The sequence below is a fragment of the Electrona antarctica genome, assembly GCF_951216825.1.
Source record: "Electrona antarctica genome assembly, chromosome: 24".
In the NCBI taxonomy this organism is placed as follows: domain Eukaryota; kingdom Metazoa; phylum Chordata; class Actinopteri; order Myctophiformes; family Myctophidae; genus Electrona; species Electrona antarctica.
This window is the reverse complement of record NC_136803.1, coordinates 31,313,386-31,328,782: the sequence shown is the minus strand read 5'-3', so window position 1 is coordinate 31,328,782 and position 15,397 is coordinate 31,313,386.

Sequence of the window (15,397 nt, the reverse complement as noted above, 5' to 3'; positions counted from 1 at the left end):
TCAGGTGAAGTACAAATACCTTCAAAGTTGTACTTGAACACAGTCCCCGAGTACTTAGTCACGTTCCGCCACTGTGTATGGCCATACTGTGTATGGACTGGACTTTCACAACTCGTCGCTGCAACAACGACCCCCATCAATGACGACAAGCCTCGCTGCGTGAAGCGAACATTCATTCACTGTACAGGGTCCTGTCCTGTAGATTTTTATCAAGTGGAAGTAGTCAGGTGACTCGGCCCCCGTGTGGGGTGGCGGCGATCCTTCACACCTAAATAGGCTTTGTGTCAGACAAGCAGCAAGTCAATTTGCCATCTTTTGTCACGCGACGCGTATTGATAGAATGCCTCGCCTTCCCAGGCCGAGACACTATGTCTTCTTGTCCACTGGATTTCAACCCGGTATAGAAAGGCATGGGACAATTATGGATGCTCAGTCTCTGTCAGTGGCCTCGCGCTGCTCCAACCTCCGGTGAGGTAACAATTTGGACTGAGACGCTGAACACAGCCCGGACGCGCACACACACACACGCACGCACGCACGCACGCACACACGCACGCACGCACGCACGCACACACACGCACACACAATGTACTTCAATAAGTGTCGCATTTTGAGTCACAGAGTAACTTTGATGGCTTCCATGATGGATTCCTGTTGAGAGCACAGTCTCATAATCTAACACTACAGTATTTGTGAGGGAGGCTGGAATTGGATTCATTCAACAGCAGGTGTTGAGGTGCAGTATATTTCAGGGATCCTTACGGAACATCAAAACAACCTAGTTTCTCCCTAAAAAAATAAAAAATAAAAATTAAAAATGTTTGTTGTTGAGACATTAATTCTATTTTTCGTCTTTGGTTATATGCATGCTTTAAGTGTACATATCAAAGGGCTGCCATGGTTACATAAGACAGCGAGTGGTCACTGCTGTTTACAAGTAATGTGCCTTTAACCTATTCTGGGCGGGAACCGGGAAGCATTATGTTATGCTTTAGCTGTTGAAAAATAGCAGATCTACAAGCTCACAATCTACAAGCTGGTAGGTCTGCTATTTTTGAAAAATCGTGAATATATATTCTTTCTTTCACATTTTTAACTCAAATCTTTGCTTCTGGGGGGGCGTCCCTGGAACTACATATTTTCAGATGGGTGTCCACGGCCAAATACAGATAATTCTGGGGGTCCGTCCTTGACATGAAAATGTTTGAGAAACATAGGATTTTCAGAAAACTTTGAGGATTTAGAAGGCAATTGTAGAATGGTCCTCGGGTCTAAAAGTGATATGTCCAGCTTCCCTTGCAGTTTAAGTTCTAACCATCAGGGAAATCATCCTTAGACAGTACTGTAGGTCTAAACTTTGGAGCAGCAGCAGCAACTTCTTCTTCTCCCATTATCATTTCTTTCATCTGCCCACATTTTGTCCAATATGCTCATGAGGCACAATTACGGAGACGAGCACTAATTCATACTCGTTGGTGACAAGTGGTCAGTGAATCGTAAAAAACTATAAAATTACCTGTCAAAAAAAATATGGCAGACTGCTAAAAAAACGCGAGTAGCCGTTTGGCCTCGAACAGTCACTAATATACTATAGTTAACCCATTCTGGGCGGGAACCCCTTTTTGGTGTTAGCATTATGTTATGCTTTAGCTATTGAAAAATAGAAGATCTACAAGCTCATAGCGCGCCACCAAGTGGCGCGCTACGAGCTTGTAGGTCTGCTATTTTTGAAAAATAGAAGAACGACTGACATATAGAAACATAGCTTTTTCAGAAAACTGTCAGGATGTAGAAGACATTTTTAGAATCTGATCTCAGGTCAGAATGTGTTAATAAGCCTCTGTGCTTGTGCAGATATATACTGTACATCTAATGACCATATTTTATACCTATAATATGCAGGTGAGTGAATTATGGAAGGTCCAGTTTCTCTATATTTCACTATGGACTGCCAGTGCTCGGCACTATTCCACCGACGTGGAACCTTCTTTACATTTAATATTTAATATTTAAGTGTATTTTAGAGCTTTGGAATCCATCATTTACCTCAGTCTGCCAAGGTTACTTGCTAATTATGCACACATTTCAGAGATATAGCTGTATTAGCCTATATATATATATAATGGGATATACGTTCTAAATGAAATAAGCTATACAGTATATTCAACTGCCAATAACTAAAGAAAGGAACATTGCGGTGACATACTTTTAAGACTCTTCTTTCTTTTGAGATAGTTGGTGTTTACATAGCTTATAGTTATAGAACAAAATATTCTGTGGGTCTTGAAAGATTAATAAAAGACTGAGACTTCTAGAGAAACTCCTACGAATGCCTTTAAAATCACACTTTCCAAGACTTTCAAAAATGTGCAATGCACTCTGTGAGCTTGTATATTTGCTATACGCAAAACAATCTAAAATGACATAGATGCTTTCCTGGTTTTAATGTGTTAAGGGTGGTATTAATGGGTTAAGGGTGGTCCATTTTGGGCGGGAACCCCTTTTGGTGTTTTAAACATGTTAAAATGTAGCTATTGAAAAATAGCAGATCTACAAGCTCGTAGCGCGCCACTCGATTTTTGAAAAATCGTGAAAATATTTATTTCAGAAAAACTGGAGGATTTAGAAGAATTTGTTTAAATGTTGAGGTCAGGCCTAAATGGGTTAACCCATTTAGACCTGAGGACGCATCTGTGTCATATTATAGCTTTTAACCCATTTTGGGCGGGAACCCCTTTTGGTGTTTTAACTAAGCATTATGTTATACTTTAGCTATTGAAAAATAGCAGATCTACAAGCTCATAGCGCGCCACCGAGTGGCGCGCTACGAGCTTGTAGGTCTGCTATTTTTGAAAAATCGTAAAAATGCGGCACAAATCTTTTTTTTTTTTGACGTCAGGCCTGAATGGGTTAAAAAGCTGCTCAGAAAAAAGAATAGAAAAAAGAAAGACGTTCATAATGTTGCAGAAGGAGCGCATATAGCAGCACCGATGGTTCTCCCACGAGCAAAGACCACCGAAACCCCCAACGTGTTCATGTGCATCAGGCTAAAACGCCAACGGGGGAAAACAGAGGAGAGGATTTGGAAAAAGCGGTTCTGCTGAAGTTGCAGGACTGTGTGAATATGATATAACTGGGTGAGTGAATCAGGGTCGTGCTGATAAATGACCGTGCCCGACTAGAAATGAAAAAGGCATCACTTTTGCGAGGTTTAGGTCGAGTCGTGAGTTAAAGCACGTTTTTCCATGCCATGTGTTTATTTCATCCCCGTTAAGACAGATTCCAAATGACCCTTACAATGAAAGAAGCATTAAAAAATCATACTATCATCATCATCATACTATAATCATCATCATCATACTATAATTCTGACAATATCTGTCTGAATGTCTGAATGTGTGTCAGAAACACTGCCGTAGCTCCTCACTGCCTGCACCAATCGCTCCCACTTTTCACACAGGCATTGACCATAATAATATGGAGGTCTTAACGAAGCCCTTTTTCCAATTTAACAAATTATAAATTAATAATTAATTTATTAGTGAATTAAAAATGCGAAAACGCACCCAGGGCGCCCTTATCCGTATTTCACAACGGGTAAGGGCTAGTATATAATAATTGGCACCGTTTGTCTAAATGATAGACTTGAAGAGACAATAAGGAACACACTGGTAGCCAAAGTGCCAATATGTTATTCTGGACGCAGAGTGATCGTTTGGCACCGCCACCTAACTGCCTTTTCCCCCCTCCGTTCTTATCTTATTCAAATTTGCAGTTTCCTCAGCTTGAAATATAGATAAATAATAATCCATCTATCCCGTTGCCATCATGTGCATATGCATGAAGGCATGCACTCTGTATGGGTGGCAGGATTTCCCACCTGGCGAGCACGCAGCGACAACATGGCCTGTCATCAAAAGAGAAGACACGTTTATCACACAGAGATAATTCTTCTAAAGAACATGCCGGTGCAGATTGCACAAACATATTTATGACGCACGCACACGCACGCATGCATGCACGCACAGCAACGTGTGTTGAAAAGTGTGTCCATGGTAACAGAGCAAGCTTTGCGAGTGCCTTCCCTTTCCGTTTTCCCTCACCATTCTAATCTCCGTCTGGAAGGATTCAAGGCCCCTGCCTTCTCACTGAAAAGACAATCTGTTCATGTAGAAAAGCGAGACACACGCACGCTCGCTCACATACACGCACGCACGCTCGCACACACACACACACACACACACACACACACACACACACACACACACACACACACACACACACACACACACACACACACACACACACACACACACACACACACACACACACACACACACACACACACACACACACACACACACACACACACACGCATGCTCACACATGTACACAGCGCATGTGGAAGCATATTCATGAGGCTTTCTGTATGACCGTGCCTTTACAGGGGGGACTGTTGCTCAGAATGTTAAGAGTCTACTCTGTGGGAAGGGAACATGAATCAGAACCGACTGTAATACTATTGATACATTATTTTACAGTAAGTGGCGTCAGAAGCCAAGGCAGATAGCCTCTCTGAGGCTGAAGTGGATACAAGCTAAACTTTACCCAGATCTTAATCCGTTGGGTGTGATGTTTTACCAACGAGTCAAATGCAAACCAGAGGTCGTACACAATGGAGTCGTATTCTTGACGATAACCATGACCGAATGGCTATTAACCCATTTTGACCTGAGATCAGATTATTTTCTTTTCAAAATCTTATCTTATTTTCGTTTTATAACAGTATGGGTGTCAAGTCACAGGTTAATAGAAAAAATATATATATCAGATTTTAGTATCAGTGACTGAGGTAAACAAACGTAGCCTACTGTATGAATCACAGAGATCGTGGGCAGACATAATGAAAAGACTGTTATTGTGCAAAACATGCCCCTTCAAGACAAAAGAAAAACATTTTCTCCCCTTCAAGTCCCAATTTAGTAAAGCCAATTCCCAAAAATGTCTTCTACATCCTGACAGTTTTCTGAAAAAGCTATGTTTCTATGTCAGTCGTTCTTCGATTTTTCAAAAATAGCAGACCTACAAGCTCATAGCGCGCCACTTGGTGGCGCGCTATGAGCTTGTAGATCTGCTATTTTTCAATAGCTAAAGCATAACATAATGCTAACACCAAAAGGGGTTCCCGCCCAAAATGGGTTAAATAAACGGCCAAACGTGGTTTCTCAGTGGTCACTGAAGAGCCCTTGAGGTAAACCAGTAAGACGCCTGAGAGGCGAGAAGCGACCTGGCCAGGGAACGCCAGAGGCGCCGCAGTCAGACTCTCACGGAGGAGAACGCCGTGTAGACATTAGATAGATACTGTAACGTGATATAATATCATCTCACAGGCCTGAAAAGAGAGAACGTACACAATTAGACCAGTGGTTCCCAAAGTGGGTGCTTGAGGGACTTCCAGGGGGTCCCCCAGCCAAATGATAGTTTGGAACCAAATGGACCCTTATGGGTCTGTACCTCTGAGAGTGTCTCAGAGTAAAATTAACATTGATTTAAGCAATATTACACGAGAGGGTGTGGGTTAACGTGATTATTGCCACGACAGTAAGGAACGAGACAAAGTCGAGTTCCGCAAGCATCACTGAAGTGGCAATAATCACGTTAAACCACACCCTCGAGTGTAATATTGCAATTATATAACAGTTACCCTTAAAACTATTTTGTTTTAATGACAGCTGTAGACACTACGACCACAAATGTCCCAAGAAACTAGCTAGCCTAGCCACCGAGTTTGCTAGCACTCTGGAAAAATTATTTGTTTTGATTAGGTGGTGAATGGTGCTGGTTTGATCCACGGCAAGCCGTTTCAACCAATCAGATTGCTTCCTCGAAACGACCTGTTGTATAATTTTAATTTACAATATAAACTGGGGTCCCAGAGATAGAAATGCCATTACATGGGGGTCTGTAGAGTAATATGCATGCCAAACTGGGGGTCCTTGGAATTAAACGGGTTGAGAATCACTAGAGTCATAATGATATTCTCTTATGGGGGTGCCTGGAATATCTCTTCAAATGGGGGTCCGTGGGTGAATTAGTGTCAATTTGGGGGTCCTTGACATGAAAGAGTTTGGGAACCATAGCATTAGACATTATACTGTATATCGTCACCTTATTAAACTAATTGCCTAAGTCATTTTTTCAAGGTTTTCAGGAAACACAAAAAACTGTGCCAAATGTAGAATATATTATATTTCTTAATTATTTCAATTCCAAAAAATATGAAAAAATATGACTATTGACATACAAATAAAGTTGTATGTCAATCATGTAACATGTAAGGATAAAATGACTTAGGCCAATATCTGAACATGCCATTTTATCTTAGGCAATTATAAACCTTATTTAGGCCAAATTACTTACTGCAGTAAGTGACTTAGGCAAAATGTTTTTATTCCAATTATTTTTAATAGACATGGTTTAGGGTCAGCCACAGAGTGTTTAAAATAATATCAGAGCACAAAGACATTTGATACTGAAGGGGAGTGAATGGGAGTGAATGGGAGTGAATGAGACTGAATGGGAGGTAGTTACTATGGGAGTGAATGGGAGGTACTGTTACTATGGGACTGATACTATGGGAGTGAATGGGAGTGAATGGGAGGTAGTTACTATGGGAGTGAATGGGAGTGAATGGGAGGTACTGTTACTATGGGACTGATACTATGGGACTAAATGGGAGGTAGTTACTATGGGAGTGAATGGGAGTGAATGGGAGGTAGTTACTATGGGAGTGAATGGGAGTGAATGGGAGGTACTGTTACTATGGGACTGATACTATGTGAGTGAATGGGACTGAATGGGAGTGAATGGGAGGTAATGTTACTATGGGACTGAATGGGACTGAATGGGAGTGAACGGGAGTGAATGGGAGTGAACGGGAGTGAACGGGAGTGAATGGGAGTGAATGGGAGTGAATGGGATGAATGGGAGTGAATGGGAGTGAATGGGATGAATGGGAGTGAACGGGAGTGAATGGGAGTGAATGGGACTGAATGGGAGGTAATGTTACTATGGGACTGAATGGGACTGAATGGGAGTGAACGGGAGTGAACGGGATTGAATGGGAGTGAATGGGAGTGAACGGGAGTGAATGGGAGTGAACGGGAGTGAATGGGAGTGAATGGGAGGTACTGTTACTATGGGACTGATACTATGGGAGTGAATGGGACTGAATGGGAGTGAACGGGAGTGAATGGGAGTGAATGGGAGCGAATGGACGCGAATGGGAGCGAATGGGAGTGAATGGGATGAATGGGAGTGAATGGGAGTGAATGGGAGTAAATGGGAGTGAATGGGAGGTACTGTTACTATGGGACTGATACTATGGGAGTGAACGGGAGTGAATGGGAGTGAACGGGAGTGAACGGGAGTGAATGGGAGTGAATGGGATGAATGGGAGTGAATGGGAGCAAATGGGAGTGAACGGGAGTGAATGGGAGTGAATGGGATGAATGGGAGTGAATGGGAGCGAATGGGAGTGAATGGGAGTGAATGGGATGAATGGGAGTGACAGTCCCATAGTAACAGTACCTCCCATTCACTCCCATTCACTCCCATTCACTCCCATTCACTCCCATTCAGTCCCATTCACTCCCATTCAGTCCAGTTCACTCCCATTCACTCCCATAGTAACAGTACCTCCAATTCACTCCCATTCACTCCCATAGTAACAGTACCCCCCATTCACTCCCATTCACTCCCATAGTATCAGTCCCATAGTAACAGTACCTCCCATTCACTCCCATTCACTCCCATAGTATCAGTCCCATAGTAACAGTACCTCCCATTCACTCCCATTCACTCCAATAGTAACAGTCCCATAGTAACAGTACCTCCCATTCACTCCCATTCACTCCCATAGTAACAGTCCCATAGTAACAGTACCTCCCATTCACTCCCATAGTATCAGTCCCATAGTAACAGTACCTCCCATTCACTCCCATTCACTCCCATAGTATCAGTCCCATAGTAACAGTACCTCCCATTCACTCCCATTCACTCCCATTCACTCCCATAGTATCAGTCCCATAGTACAGTACCTCCCATTCAGTCCCATTCACTCCCATAGTATCAGTCCCATAGTAACAGTACCTCCCATTCACTCCCATTCACTCCCATAGTAACAGTACCTCCCATTCATTCCCATTCACTCTCATTCACTCCCATGCATTCTCATTCACTCCCATTCAGTCCCATTCACTCCCATAGTATCAGTCCCATAGTACAGTACCTCCCATTCACTCCCATTCAGTCCCATTCACTCCTATTCAGTCCCATTCTATCAGTCCCATAGTAACAGTACCTCCCATTCACTCCCATAGTAACAGTCCCATAGTAACAGTACCTCCCATTCAGTCCCATTCAGTCCCATTCACTCCCATAGTATCAGTCCCATAGTACAGTACCTCCCATTCAGTCCCATTCAGTCCCATTCACTCCCATAGTATCAGTCCCATAGTACAGTACCTCCCATTCAGTCCCATTCAGTCCCATTCACTCCCATAGTATCAGTCCCATAGTAACAGTACCTCCCATTCACTCCCATTCACTCCCATAGTATCAGTCCCATAGTAACAGTACCTCCCATTCACTCCTATTCACTCCCATTCACTCCCATAGTATCAGTCCCATAGTAACAGTACCTCCCATTCACTCCCATTCAGTCCCATTCACTCCCATAGTATCAGTCCCATAGTAACAGTACCTCCCATTCACTCCCATTCACTCCCATAGTATCAGTCCCATAGTAACAGTACCTCCCATTCACTTCCATTCACTCCCATAGTAACAGTACCCCCCATTCACTCCCATTCACTCCCATAGTATCAGTCCCATAGTAACAGTACCTCCCATTCACTCCCATTCACTCCCATAGTATCAGTCCCATAGTACAGTACCTCCCATTCACTCCCATAGTATCAGTCCCATAGTACAGTACCTCCCATTCACTCCCATTCAGTCCCATAGTAACAGTACCTCCCATTCACTCCCATAGTATCAGTCCCATAGTAACAGTACCTCCCATTCACTCCCATTCAGTCCCATTCACTCCCATAGTATCAGTCCCATAGTACAGTACCTCCCATTCACTCCCATTCAGTCCCATTCACTCCTATTCAGTCCCATTCTATCAGTCCCATAGTAACAGTACCTCCCATTCACTCCCATAGTAACAGTCCCATAGTAACAGTACCTCCCATTCACTCCCATTCAGTCCCATTCACTCCCATAGTATCAGTCCCATAGTACAGTACCTCCCATTCAGTCCCATTCACTCCCATAGTATCAGTCCCATAGTAACAGTACCTCCCATTCACTCCCATAGTATCAGTCCCATAGTACAGTACCTCCCATTCACTCCCATTCACTCCCATAGTATCAGTCCCATAGTAACAGTACCTCCCATTCACTCCCATAGTATCAGTCCCATAGTAACAGTACCTCCCATTCACTCCCATTCACTCCCATTTTGAAAGGTGTGTTAAAATGGCCTAAGTCACATTTTATTATGACTTAGGCAAAATAAAATGGCCTAAGTCTCACTCTTGACATAGGCCATTTTTTTAATAGGGTGTAACAGGGAGGCCTTTTACGTTAGGGCTTAGGCGATTTTACCAGAGGTGGCCAGCATCACCAGGAGTTGATTTAGGCCAAAAACGAATTTTCGGCAAAAAATGACTTAGGCCATTAGTTTAATAAGGTGACGATATGTAACATACTTTGTCTCATATAGCCTACTGTAAGCCAGAAGAGAGAAAAGGTACCCACTTATTGTCGGCTTTCTTGTGTCACAGTATGGCTCTGTGTTGCCATACTGTGGCTGTGTGTGGGCGTCGGCTTTCCTCACAGCTTCCAGTCACCTCTTCGCACTCAATTCACCCTTTGTCAGCCTTCTGATTGGTCCCTGACTGACTAACCAGCAGGCTCTTTCCGCCTTTATGTTGAATTTGCTAAAACATCATTTTTGGAAGAAACTAAAAACAAACATGATATGCCCAGTCACCGTGCTGCACCTGTGATGTTTCTTTTTTACTGACACCAAGTTTAAAATAAGAATTGAATGCACAGAATATCAATGCAAAGCAACAGAAAAACATGTTATTTCAATGGTAGTGGATGGAGAGAGGGGATTTTTGTCCAACCACGAAACGGCAACCAATGGGTTTCGAAGAGGGGCACAACCACGGGCGGGATTTGACAAAGGGAGAACTACTATAGCTTGACTCTATAGAGCGTCGCAGTCCCGCCCCCTACCATGGACCAGGAAATTAATCCCAATGCATTTTTCCCATAGACATTTCAAAAAGTATTTATTTAAAGACGGTTACGCCGCGGACAAAGCCAACTGGAGTCGTGACAACTCATGACAACACAAACAATATTTTGGACCAAACAAATAATTACAAAGAAGAAAAACAACAAAAAAAGTGTTGTAACCTGCCGTTTTTTTCTTCTTTCTAATTATTTGTTCGGCCCAAAAAATTGTTTTTGTTGTCATGATTTGTCACGACTCGAGTTGGCTTTGTCCGCGGCGTAAACGTCTTTAAATAAATACTTTCTGAAATGTCTATGAGGAAAATGAACGGAGAATCATTTCCTGGTCCATGGTAGGGGGCGGGACTGCGACGCTATAGCCAGTGTTCTAGTGAAGTTATAGTTTAGTTATATTTCCTAGTATTTTGCTCCTGTGTTTCCTGCAACTCAAGCTCTTCTCCTCTCCTCCAGAACCCAGCTCACCTGTTCTGCCGCCTGCTCGTCTGCCTGCCGCCTGCCTGGACTGCTCTCCTCAGCCTCCATGTTTGTTTTTCCATGCCACCTTCCACATTCTCCAAGTCACCATATCGTGAATAAATACCTTAAATTTGCTCCTGTGTGTTTGTCTCTGCATTTGGGGTTCAACTTTCTGCACACCATGACAGCTTTGTGCTTCCTGGAATCTTTCCTTCACCACGGAGGATTGAAATTGCCACTTTTCCTTCCCGACGAGTGTTTTGCGTCTTTGACAGTATTGCTGAAAAGCTGGAGAGAAAAAGAAAAAAAGAATGGAGAAGAACAAGTAAATAGATCACTCTTGTGGAAATAGAAATGGACGTGCCAAGTGCCTTCTCAGAGCTTGCACGGCATCAATCACGCTATGTGACAGCGAGAACAGGCCTTAAATCCTCTGAGCTGTGCAGCGGTACACTGCGTTCCTTCTCCTCAGTGCCCTGTCACAGTCAATTGCCCGTGCTTCAGGAAACATCTTCTCTTTGCTTTGCTTTGAATCCATGCCTTTGCACTCTTCACGGTGTTCAAGTTGTACTACGTTGTACTGATCTGTGTGTGTGCGCGTGCATACGTGCGTGCACCCGTGAGAGAGACTGTGTGTGTGTGTGTGTGTGTGTGTGTACATATGTGCGTGCGCCCGTGAGAGAGAGAGAGACTGTGTGTGTGTGTGTGTGTGTGTGTGTGTGTGTGTGTGTGTGCGTGCGCCTGTGAGAGAGAGAGACTGTGTGTGTGTGTGTGTGTGTGTGTGTGTCTGTGTGTGTGAGCGCCTGTGCATGTGTTTGGTGCATTAACGAATAAACACCTCTTATTATGTACATCTATTCTAGATCTGCTGTACCTGCACAAACAAATTAGAAGAAATGAGAAGCCGCTAAATGCATTAATCAACATATTCACTGAATTCAGCATCATCCACAGAGACACACTAGAACTCCCTATTGGGTTCCCTGGTGTGTGTGTGTGTGCGACTGTGCATGTGTGCGTGCGTGCGTGTATGTGTGTGTGCGTGCATAACGTTTCCAAAAAGGCTGCATCAACATGAATCCTCCTCAATTGATTACTTTAATTGGCTCCATTAGGGGAATGAGGCAGCGCGAGAGAAATAAGAGAAAGTGTGTTGCATGCGTGCGTGCGTGCGTGCGTCTGCCAAAAACGGATGGGCCAGTTTGTATATACACCACCGGCCGCTTCTATCTGGATTAAACAATGTGCAAATTCACATACTGTAACGCTATGTCCGTGTGTGACCCTATATGCTGTATAGCCAGGGACGTGCAGAGAGTGTTAGAGGGGCAGGGGCTGACATCCCGTTAAGAGGGCACTTTTGGACAAAACACAGCAAAAAAAGCTGATCTACAAGCTCACAACGTGTTTGTGCTGCGACGCGTTGAGAGCTTGTTGATCAGCTACCCGGCGCAACCCAGCACTCTTTGGGGCTGCCTTCACGAGGACGTCGCGGGCTGTTCCCCGCCTAAGTTTTGTGAACGATATAAAACTTTACTGCGTCTACATTGCGGTTATGTTAATTATGTACGACGTCCACTCGAGACCGGTAAACTGCTCCGTTTTCAAGATAAAGATGCAGTACACATGGCTGGCCTGTAGATGGCCATCAAAAAAAAGAAAAAGCTTCTAAAAGTAGGCTATATGAAAGCGTTGGTATTTCACACAGGTGTTGCCAAATAACTAATTATCTTGATCAGATGCGCATATGACATATCTAGGTCATATCAATTTAATGAGCAGAGCAGTGCTGCTTCTCTCTCTGAGTCTGCACACACTGACTGACCAGCTAAAGTGTATGCCTACTAAACCATAATATATGACAAACCTTGGATTAATTCTTCTGAAAACAGCAGCAAGCACAAAGTAAGTGTGAGAGAGAGAGGGAGAGAGAGTGTGAGAGAGAGAGAGAGAGAGAGAGAGCGTGCGCGCCCCTTCTCTCGGTCAGATCATCATACACAGCTCACAACGAGGAGCGGCATGGTACATTGTGAATTTATGAGTTTGACTTTGGAGATTGAAATATATATATTCGCTGGTGCGCAACACCTCTGAATGTCAGATAATTGCTTGATTCCTTCCACCTGCTGGCAGCACAGTGCTAATCATTGCCTATTTTTTAACACGCAGCATCTCTCTCTCTCTCTCTTTGTGACTGTGAGACTGACACAGACGCGGTCAATAATATATAGCATAAATAATAGGCCAAATATAACACTTTCCCTCTATCTGTGATCAGCTCCTCACACACAACTCCTCTCTCGTGCATGCCTGCTCAATTGTTTGCGTGCGTGTGGGCTGCAGATCGGCTATTTTTGGAGAAGAGATTTATAGACATTATGTGCAAATATAAAATAGCTGTGATACTTATATGTAAGTGGTTATGGTGAAATAAACCATTAACACTGGTTAGTTTGGAGGGGGCGAGGGGACTATGACATCACCGTTTCAGCAAATTAGGCGGCATTCGCTGTACACACGGAGACGTGAAAGTCGCGTCTCCAAACTTTCCCACTCTGGAAGGTAGTTTCAAAATTAGCCGTTAAAGTCCCCCAAAACGCCGTCTCCGTGTGACAAAAAGGGCAGATCGGCTAATTACTTGCCCGAGAAACACCGAAATCGTCCTCATCTGGATGGCCCCTTTAGCTAGTGGAGATGCGGGGTGTACGACCTGGATTTCTAAACAAATTTGTTCAGCGCAAAAATGCTGCGTTCAAGTTCAGGAGACTTCGGGAAGAAAGGAATTCTCCTGAATGCTGCCTTCCGGCATGGAAAGGAGTGGTCTGGAAAGGGCAGTTGTTTTACAGACGAGCAAAAGGGCAGGGGCTGAAGCCCCTTTGATGTCTATGTGTGCAAGTCCCTGTGCTGTACAGTCCTTTAATTTAAAGTGCTTACATTCTGCTCTTGTGTTGAGTAAAAGCGGTCGATTTGTTTTTAAATCAGTATAAATCACCATCATCATTATTCTTCAGCATGCACGGACTCCTTCTTTAAAATAGAAGAAAAGATAAGGACAATTCGGGGTTATGCGTGCTAATAGCAAAGCTACATCTTTGAGAACATTTCATATAACTGAATTACCATGCATATTTGGAGTGACTATAGAGTGAAAGGGTTTACTGTTTATTTAACCAGCCATGGTAGTATTTATATCATTAGTCATACTATAGTGTTTCCAGTGGTTGTATTTATACGTTTAATTGGCACAGGTATGTCTATAATATCCTTGCTTAGGTTTTATATTTGGAAATTAGAATGTAATAAAACAACATTTTCAGAGGAATTGGGATTTATTTTTGAGATAAGGAGCCTTCAGATTAATGACATTTCAGTCAAATGACAAATTATTTGGACTATTGGCAAAATAGTAAATGGACTACATTTGTGTTCTTTACAATGTATTTCACATTCACCCATTCACGCACGCACGCACGCACACACGCACGCACGCACTCACGCACGCACGCACGCACGCACGCACGCACATGGTGTCAGACCACGCAATGACATTTTACATATATACTTATCTTTAAATGAGATGAAAGCTTTTCTTATGAAACAAAAATTAGTTTGTTTAGAAGAACTAAGGCAACTTTCCAGTTTTGTCTGAATATCTTAGCTGAGCAATTAGCCTCCAGGAGGGGGGAAAGTTTCAATATTTGTGTTTGTACCAAACAATATTGCTTATTTGCGGTACGAGCACTTATCATTGCAACCACTGCGATGCTTGATGGAAATAACTTGAGAGCTAAATTTGCCGCCGGGCAGTCAGCGAGAAATGCTGACAACACCATGAAGTTTATTCTGGGTATTTATGCAAAAGTCTTGGCACTTGTTCAGTGACAGGTTTCTGCTAGAGGAAAAATAACAGACTGTAATTAAAAATGTCAAGGGATTTATTTTGAAGCCATGATGCCCAACAGGGCAGGGGAGGACCACGGTTGGGAACAAACAAATTAAACAACTGAACTGTAATTAAATTTTAAATGGTGCGTTTTTATATAGCGCCTGCTTTGTCCAAGGCGCTTTACATAGATTATACATTCACCATTCACACACACCGATGGTGGAGGAAACCATGCAAGGCACCAACCTGCTCATCCGGACCAATTAGGGGTTCAACGTCTTGCTCAAGGACACTTCGACACTAACTCTGGGGGAGCCCACAGGACTCGAACTGGGGACCTTCTGGTTCCCAAGTGGCAGCTATACCTCCTCCGCTATACTGCCGCTTGTTATATAAAGCCATTTAACACTATTAATAATAATAATAAGGCCTGGGCCATGGCTCAGTGGTCCAGGCACCTTGGCTGGTAATCCAGTCTGGCAGTGTGCCGTGGGTTCGACTCCCGATCCCGACGGCCTTTACTGCATGTCTTCCCCCCATCTCTCTCCCCATTTCCTGTCAGCCTACTGTCTGTCCCTCCATAAAAAATATAAAATAAAGGCGAAAGCCACAAAAAAAAACATTAAAAAAATAATAATAATACAGATAATATCACTTACACTCTTAAGCATCTCCACGTCTCGAGCGAAGTATGAACAATTATACCAGCAGGACAGGACA